General features: G+C 35.6%; 1 long non-coding RNA gene across 1 annotated transcript; it reads right to left on the reverse strand.

The window, feature by feature from the left end:
- Positions 1–2,734: 2,734 nt before the first annotated feature.
- On the reverse strand, positions 2,735–5,591 carry LOC136230339 (uncharacterized). The gene is made up of 3 exons (XR_010689345.1): positions 5,254–5,591; positions 5,075–5,132; positions 2,735–3,266 (listed from the first exon to the last, which is right to left on the reverse strand). It is a non-coding gene; the product is annotated as an uncharacterized lncRNA (long non-coding RNA).
- Between the last annotated feature and the right edge of the window lie 3,798 nt (positions 5,592–9,389).

Raw genomic sequence — 9,389 nt, forward strand, 5'->3', positions numbered from 1 at the left:
TACGACGAGCTGATCGGATCTCTGCTGACTCATGAGATCTCTATGAAAAACTTCGAAGCAAAAGAGAAGTCTGATGACAAGAAACAAAAATCACTTGTCATGAAAGCTGACTCAACCGAAGCTGACTCATCAGACGATGAGGAAATGGCCATGTTCACAAGGAAGATGAAGAAGCTGTTCAAAAAGAATGAAAAGAACGGCAAGAAGCCATTCAGAAGAAGCGACAAATACAAAGCTGAGTCCAGTGACAATAGATACAAAAAGGACAGCTCAAAGCCTGTCACATGCTTCGAGTGCCATCAAACTGGGCACATTAAGTCAAGCTTCCCTAACTTAAAGAAAGAAAAGAAGGGAAGCAAAAGGCAATGGTGGCTACATGGAGTGACAGTGATGAGTCAACCTTATCAGAAGTTGACGCAAATGAAACAGCAAATATATGCTTCATGGCCGATGACGCTGCTGACCAATGTCAATCTGAGCAAGCTGACCTCTCGGATGATACTGACCAAGAGGAACACTCCAATGAGGTAACATCTCTACTCTTGCTTAGAAATGAAATGGTTAACGCCCTGAGTGATCTATATACACTGACTAAAAAGTGTAACAAGAAAATAAAGGCACTCAGCAGGCGATGTGATGAGATAGAAGAGGTCAAACTCAGTGACCTTCGATATCTTCTCCAAGACAACTCAACTTTGCATGACAACATGGAAATCATGCACAAGTTTATCTCGGAAGTCTAATCAGATTCAAAGAAACTGAGAAAGGATGTCACAACTCTACAGAACCAAATAAAAGGTTCAACTAAAAATAAATCCCACGCTGAGTACTCACGTACTGGTCAGCATAGACAGTTCACTCAGTGTGACTGTTGTGGGAAAAGAGGACACACAATAAATGTGTGTTGGTATAATTCAAAATAATTTTTACTATTTATTGTTTTTCATAAATATTATAAATTTAGTTAATGAGTTTTTTTTAGAGAATAATTTAATTAATGAGTTAAATTTCGATTTTTAGATTAAATAAAGGTGAGTGTAATAAAAAAATAAAAAATTGCCCAATTTGGTGTAATAAATAATATTTTCTTGGTTTAATTTCTTCATAAAAAAACAAAATGGAGCAAATTGAAAAAAAATGACAATTTTTTTATACTTTTTCTTATGTGTGCCCATGAGAGATCAGTATCCAAATTTGGACACCTACCAAATTTAGATACAATACTCCCTATCATCTCTAATGGTTAGTCATTTTTAAAGACCACTAAAGTTGCTCTAACAAGCTTAATTAACAACCATCTAGACACCCGTCTAAACTAGGGTCAAATAATAATAATAAAAAACAATGTATTTTATGAAATGTCAAATTTGGTACCTAAAATAAAATTTTATCCAAAAAAGGAATGTGTTTTTCTCCGTTGCATAAATAAATGAAACATTCCTAATCCCATTAAGTGGGGTGATATGGCTAAGGGTATTCTCGTCCCAATAAATTGATAATTTGTCTTCCAAAATCGTTCCAGGCATCATTTTCTAAACATTGGAACACACTCACACTCCTCTCTTTCACTCTCGAATGACCATCACATCCTACCAAAATCAAAAAATTGAAAAAAAAGTAATGAAATCCAATTTTGATAAAGTTTTGATTATGACAAAAATTATATTAAGAAATTAGACCCATCAAGTAATTAAAATTCAGAAATATGTATTATTATCTAATAATTTTGTTGAGTGTTGAACATTGTACGAGACATATTAGACTACTTGTATATAAAAGAGCAAAAAGGCCTTTAACGAAATAAAGTCCCAACCAGAAGCCAGAAGCAAGCCCAGAACCAGAAGCCCAATTCCAAATTCAGAAAAAGACAACAACATCGTCATCTTTTCCAAGACTTGCACATTCTAGATAAAACACAAAAGATAGATGTCTCTGCCACTAACCCATCTCTCTCTGTAATCACCAAAACAGAAATGCTCTAGCCTGCAAGATTAAAAACCAGAGAAGATCATTGGATGATGCTTCTCAACGGTCAACGATCTTCTGAGTCCAAAACGGCTAGTTTTTCCATTTGGCAATTTCGACTGAGGAACTAGAAGTTTCAGAGAAGAACAAAGAATGTTTCTTGTCAACAGTCTCCATCTGGATTCAAACGGTTAGTTTGAATCTCTACCTATATAATCAAAGCTTAAGAACAATTTCTACACAAGCAAGAGAGAATTTAAGCGCATACGGGATATATTGTAAAAAAGCTAAAAACATGGAAAGTGCAGTACACAAATCAAGTTCATATACGTGTAATTGATTTGAGAGAGATTAGTTCAAAAACATTTCTTATCTAAAGAAATTGTAATCTTTTGATTGTAAATTAGTAGTTAACTAGTTTAGACCCGTGCAATTGCACGGAGTTTATAAAATTTTCTTGTATTAATTATCTTATAAAAATAACATATAAACTGAAATTTGTACTCGTATACTATTTTTAAGTACATGTTTTATTTTCTTCTAATTTAGCTCTAATAGCATGCATTGCCACTTTTAATTAAAGGAGAAGGCATGAAAATAAATCTTTGATTTTTGAGGAAATATCAATTTAGACTCTACATATAATATAGACTTAGCGTTTAAAAAAAATACTAATTTAGACTTCGATAATGGAATTTGATACGTCATTTATATTATTCCGTTGTATGCTAAATCAGAAGCAAAAAGTATAAGCATTGATAATTAAAGATACAATCAATCAGACTAATATTTTCCCTTAATATATTAAAAAGGCTTAACATATCATCATGCCAAAAAAATCTCAAACTCATAATGGCGAAGAAATGCATCAACCACATGTGATATTGACGCCATTTTTACCATATTATTAGGAGTACAACAGAAAAATAGAAGCTCCAAATTGGAAAGTGACATATGAAATCTCACAGCATTTCTTTTAAGTCTGCCACAAAAAAAAAACAGGGAAGTTCTCTTTATTGACTTGCTTCTACATGCTTGGCATCACATAATTCAACACTGGGGACATACAGATGAATCAGATCTTTCTCTAGAATCACTTGCACTGGCTTGTACATGAAATTTGAAACGGTATTCAGAACATACGAAGCCAGATTGGTTAAAAATAGATTTAATTCCCAATTAGTTGTATAGTCACCAGATCCCATTTATTGAATTTTTCATATTTCTATGGACAGCCTTGAAAGACCAGGGATGATGAATAGGAAGAATGTGATCCCTCACTTCACTCACTTCAGAACTTCCTACATCCATAGGCAAAATCGCATTACATATTTAGCAGGTAAACATAAATTAATTTTAACACTTCCTACCAGTCTAAATTCTTTGAAGAATATAATATAGAAGGAAATTGAAAAATAAACAGGTATGTGGCCGTCTAAACTTAAAGCCAGAAGCATGAATCCCATTCCGACGTACATTGGGAGAATAATGAAGATATGCACATGGTAGTTATAAATGGTAATTAATATCACCAAATTAACATGTCAAATAAAATGAAATTCCATGTTATGTGCTTACTTGGGAAAACAATCAGATTTTGTATATCATAACTGCAGCAGGAAGTTTGTAGCAAGCAATTTCGAAATTGGGAAGAATTGATCAGTAAAAACCGATGAAAATAAGTTGTAAACATATCTGGAAATTGAAGCCAAATAATTGAGCGTAAAAATGATGTTAGAAATACTGAACTGAATTCAAATTCAAACAGAAATTTGAACAAATTATTTCTCATTGGACTTCAAACTTCTCAACTGACCATTAAAGGTCTAGCTATGGTAAACAAAGGAACTAAAGTTTCCTCAAAATAGTAAAAAATAGAATAATTTTTTTTTTTTTTGCATAAACACACCTATTAAGGTCCCGGTTAAATATACCCTAAAATTCATTTGTTCATTTTCCACTCATACGTTTGAGATTTTATATCTAGATTAGCAAGATAATTTCAAATTCAATTAGCAAAGTACAATAATCACAACAAATGTTAAATCATTTTATTCTCAAGAGATCACAAACTCAATAACATATTCACTGTGTTGTTATTTTTGCCAAAAGTTTTGGATGAACTATAATAGCAGGAAAACAACAAGATCATGTCAGGAAATTTAAATCATTTTTCTTTCTATGTGATAGTGAAAGAGAGTTGTGTAATGTTTTTTTGACTAAGATCTTTTCTAGATAACATAATTAGTGTACAGAACCATACTAAGTTGAAAATACACTTCTGCTTTCTATCTCTTTTTAAAACAACCCTTTAAAGTTGTTTTATCCCCCTCTCTATCTCTATACTTCATAAGTGATTTTTCAATCCTTTTGACTCATTCATCTTTTAAAATCAGGAAATGCTTCAACCAAAGCGAATTCTGCAGCAGCCTTGGTTCTCATCATCAAATTTTATTAAATCCGCAAATAAAAGTATGATAATTTCATCTATTACCCTCTTCATGAATGAAGAGTAGATTTAGAACCCATAAAAAGCTGAATAAACTGGAAGAATATTATCAGAATTGAAGTATTCTGAATTGAATGTCACAGTGAATATAATTATATAATTTCCAAGATAACAATTAGAAAAATCATATGAAATCACCATAAAAACGAACCAGGAAGTAATATGAATATATATATGATCAAAATTGAGATTGAGATCAAAAGGATTGAAAATGCAAATATCAGGCAACTCACATTCTCAGATTGGCCTCATAAGATATGTAGAGGATATGGGATTTTTCTTTTGAGAATGTCACCATAATAATATGAGTGTTGAATAACACCATGTTGACATCCACATTCTGCCTAATGCTATGGTTTCTCAAAGTCCATTGTGCATTGATTTAATTAGCCCTAAAACACACTTAGAGCAATCATATGCTTGACGATAACTATAATGATCCTCACCCTCCCCATATCAAACAATCCAGCTATCAAGTTACCAAAATTACAATAAATACATAAACAAGAGAGATATTGATTGACAATAATACACATGACCACAATTATCAGAAAACTTAGCACTGTCAAAAAATTAAACATGAAAAAGATTTAAAATTACCTCATAGGTGTGCTGAAAAATTGATCTTCAATTACCGATGCTGCTTCGAAAGTCCTTTCTATTCGAGTAGAGATGAAATTGAATTTCCGATGAACAATAAGAATTCATAAGAGAAAAATGAAAACAATGGAAAAAAAGAGAGATTTGAATTTCACAATTGAACATTTAAAATCAATTACCTGCAAGTGAGTTTTAGATCGAGCGGGAATACCTCTTCGACGTGGATTTCCATTAGTATTCCTAATTTCTTCACAAAAATCTTGTACTTGCCATTCAACAACTTCAAACCAGGGTTTTGGAACATGTACAGGAAGGAACGTGTGCTAGAAACGGTTTTGAGAGTGTGTAAGCAGTTCTCTTCTACATTCCATTTAATGCTCCAGGTTTTTCTAACAATGGCTATTTCTAAACTTGCACAATGTAGAAATCATTCTTGAGAGAGAGCAAAGCAGTTGAGAAAAAATGGAAAATCAGTTTAACAGAGAATGTGTGGAAAGGGAAGAAAGTGGAAAAAGGTATATACAGATAACGAAAGTGGGAAAGGAAGAAAGTGGAAAGAGATATAAACCGCTAAATCCAAAACTTAATAAAAGAAGATTAATTAAAAATTTGACACATCAGCATTTGGTATATTAAAATTGTGATACATCAGCTTATTTTCTCCGATTTAGTGTATTTTATAGATAGATAGATTTCAGTTTTTCAATTAAAAAATGAAAATGGTAAAAATGTCTAAGAGGGAGTGGTGATAAGTAATTCGGGAGTGGTGTTTAGCAATCTACTAAAAAATGGGATAAGGTGCAAAAATACACCTAACGTTTATAGACATGAGCAATTTTATCCTTAACGTCTAAAATGGTGCAAGTTTGCCCCTAACATTAACGATCAAGAGCAATTTTACCCTTAATGTTGACAACTTGAGTGAATTTTAGACATTATTATAAAACACATATATGTTGTTTCTTATTCTACACCAATTGCACGTAAGTTGATTCTAAAAAAAATTCATATTTTTGTGATTTAATAATAGAATTAAATATTAATATTTTTAAATTCGGTGAAATATTTGATTTTTTTTGTCCAACTCGTACAAAATACAATATATTTTTCAATTTTTTTTAAAAAATCACGTTTAATCATATGTTTGTGATATGTTACTAATGAGTGATAAAATGACGAACATGTGAAGTGTAGATGACAAGATTCATGATCGAAAAGACAATTTGATGAATGATTTCTCTAAGGGTGTTGTTATACTTAACCACCCTTTCCCACCCTTAGCAACCGGAAAGGACGAAAATGCCTTTTCAGATGTTGGGTGAGGAAGGTGGCTTTTTTTTCCTCTCCCGACACGCGGGCGTGAGGTTATTACGCCTCACCACATGGTGAGGCATATGGCTAGTACGCCCCCCTTTCTGGTGAGACATACAAGCCATATTCCCCACTGTAATCGACATCGTCACGTGCAAACTCTTCTAACGGAACTTGCAAATATTAATTAACGGACATTAGATTCCATTACGATCAAATTCTCCACTATTTCAGGAATCTGGATCAAAATATTTATTGTCTGGATCACGGGACGTATGCAAAATACGTCTCACCACTAGGTGGGCCGTATGAATAATATTGATAACATTGAGATATTATCCGAGGGATCAAAGGAGATATTTACCCAAACGATCGCGTATTGAACCGGACAAAGAAGGCCGTGGCGTATCAAGCAACGACATCCGATGGGCGAATCACCGAAGCTCCGCCACACGAGATCCGTAGTCACACTTATGTTAGATTCGCCATCACCCTTCGATTCGCCAGCTGAGCAGTGATAGGGGTATTTTACCCCTATCTTTTAGCGTGATTTACGGGATGATTTTGGGTAAAATAAATAAGTTTAATTGCAAAAATAAAGTGTTTTTTATAAATAAAGAAATAAAAATAAATCTCGTACTTTTAGTTTATTTTCCTTGTTTTTGATTAGTTTAGGAAATAAAAACGTCAAGCTAACTCGGCTCTCAAGATTTGTATTTCAGGTACGAGAAAGGAGCAAAAATCCACTCAATACGCGGGGCGTATTATCCTGTACGCGGGGCGTAAAACATAGTGCCAGAAATAATTGCCTTATCCGCAGGCACCATGTGGAACTGACTCAGCATACGCGGGGCGTATGACACACTACGCGGGGCGTATGACAAATGTCGGCAATAATTGGCCTAATCCTGAAAGTCAGATTGCATTGTCTCCCAGAGTCAACTATACCTACGCAGGGCGTACTTCAGCTACGCACGGCGTAAAGTCACCAATTCAAGCGATAAAACTCCAGAGACTCAAACACGCGGGGCGTACCACCCTTTACGCATGGCGTACTTGAGTCAACAAGACAACGAATTGGTCCACATGCAGAAGATTTCTGACGGAATGGGCATTTACGCGGGGCGTATCATGGGATTTCTGCACCAAATAATGTTGCTCCATACTTGTGCTTTGTGAAATTACAAACCTACCCTTGTTTGATGTCTATAAATAAGAAGCTCTTGAACTTCATTTGACACCAATTACATACTAGAGAGAGCTATACTATACTCTTTTCCTTCCTTGTAATTTAGATTCAGATTTTGTAGTTAAACTCTCCCCCTCGAGAGCTTGTTCGGTTGTTCCGGCGTTCCATCGAAGTTCCGCTCCATCATTCATCACCAAGCTCGAGAGTTCCACCTCCACGACCTAGGAGACGGCCTTGAGTCCGGTTAGCTAGTTCCAAGGGCGGATTCTCCCTTTTTACTTGCTAATTAGCTTGTACTCTTCCTATGTACTAGGCTTGGTTGTATTTCATCTAAACACTTTCCATATTTATAATTTATGGTTTATAATCTCTATTTCCCTTTACGTGTTAATGTTTATTGCTTGTTTTGATATTGATAATTGATTATTGTGTAGGAGCACGCGATTACCGCCGCCATCCGGGCTATCTTTAGGGAATTATATAGGTGTTGCCTTACCGGAAGTGACAAACCGGAAACCGTAGGAATTGACAAGCCACGGAACTTACGGGCCCTAATTTCTAGTTCCCCCGCATTAGACACGCCTTGACTAGGCATCACGTAGTCTAAGTACTTCACGGGTCGGTCTTACTACACTTGGTCGTCTTTGCATGAGTAAACCATTATCCGTATACATTTAGAGTCGTTATTTATCGTGGTTATAACTTATCATACACACCCCGCTTCGTAGAGTTTTAGCTGCACGAATCTGAGTCGCCAATAGTTAGGAATAGTGTGTAGTTGTGTCTTACTTTACCCCAAAGTAATCACCGCTTAAATAACATACGAAACTGAGTCGTCTAATACTTGTAATTATAAATCCCGTGGATTCGATACCCGGTCTTAACCGGATTATTACTTGATACGACGGGGTACACTTGCCCCTAAGTAGTCGTAGCGTCTAAGTAGAGTCAAGAGCAATTTATAAAGACCACATCCATAGACATAGCACATTCACCGCAATACATATTTAGTCGTCGTAAGAAACTCTACCACTAGGTCCTACGCCCCATCAAGTTTTTCGCGCCGTTGCCGGGGATTTATAATTTCCTACAATATTAGACAAAAACGTTTCATTGTTAGTTTAAGCATTCTTTTTGTATAAATTGTTTATATATACGTTTGCTAACATTATTCTTTTTGTTGATAATTCTTTTATACTTGTTCCACTTTATGCACACCCGATCTAAAAGTGATTCTCTCGTACCTATTGATCTCAAAATTGAACGTACTCTTTGTAGGTTACGTAGAGAGAGAATGGCAAACCCCAACGCCGAGGTCAACCAACCCAACGGAAACCCAAGGCCACACGTGAACAACATCCGCGGGGCCAATGATACGCGTTCGATGATGGAGATCCTTGCACCACATCGTCCCCAAAATCGTAACGGCATTGTCGCTCCCACGATCCCGGCCAACACATACGAGATCAAGACCGGGATGATCCAATTGATTCAACAATACGGTCAATTTGGAGGGGAACTCCATGAGAACCCCAACGAACATTTGGATAAATTTCTTATGTGTGCCGATAACTCTCGGCAAAATGGTGTCCCCGTTGAGGCTGTGAGACTGAAATTGTTCCCTTTTTCATTGACAGGACAGGCGCTGGAGTGGCTACACTCATTGGAGGCGGGATCCATCACGTCATGGGAAGAGCTTGAAAAGGAGTTCCTTTCCTACTATTTTCCGCCGTCCAAAATAGTCAAGTTACGGACCGATATCACATCCTTCAGGCAGTTGGAATGCGAGGCCCTTCACGCAGCTTGGGCTAGATT

The sequence above is a fragment of the Euphorbia lathyris genome, chromosome 5 (genome assembly GCF_963576675.1).
Source record: "Euphorbia lathyris chromosome 5, ddEupLath1.1, whole genome shotgun sequence".
Lineage (NCBI taxonomy): Eukaryota > Viridiplantae > Streptophyta > Magnoliopsida > Malpighiales > Euphorbiaceae > Euphorbia > Euphorbia lathyris.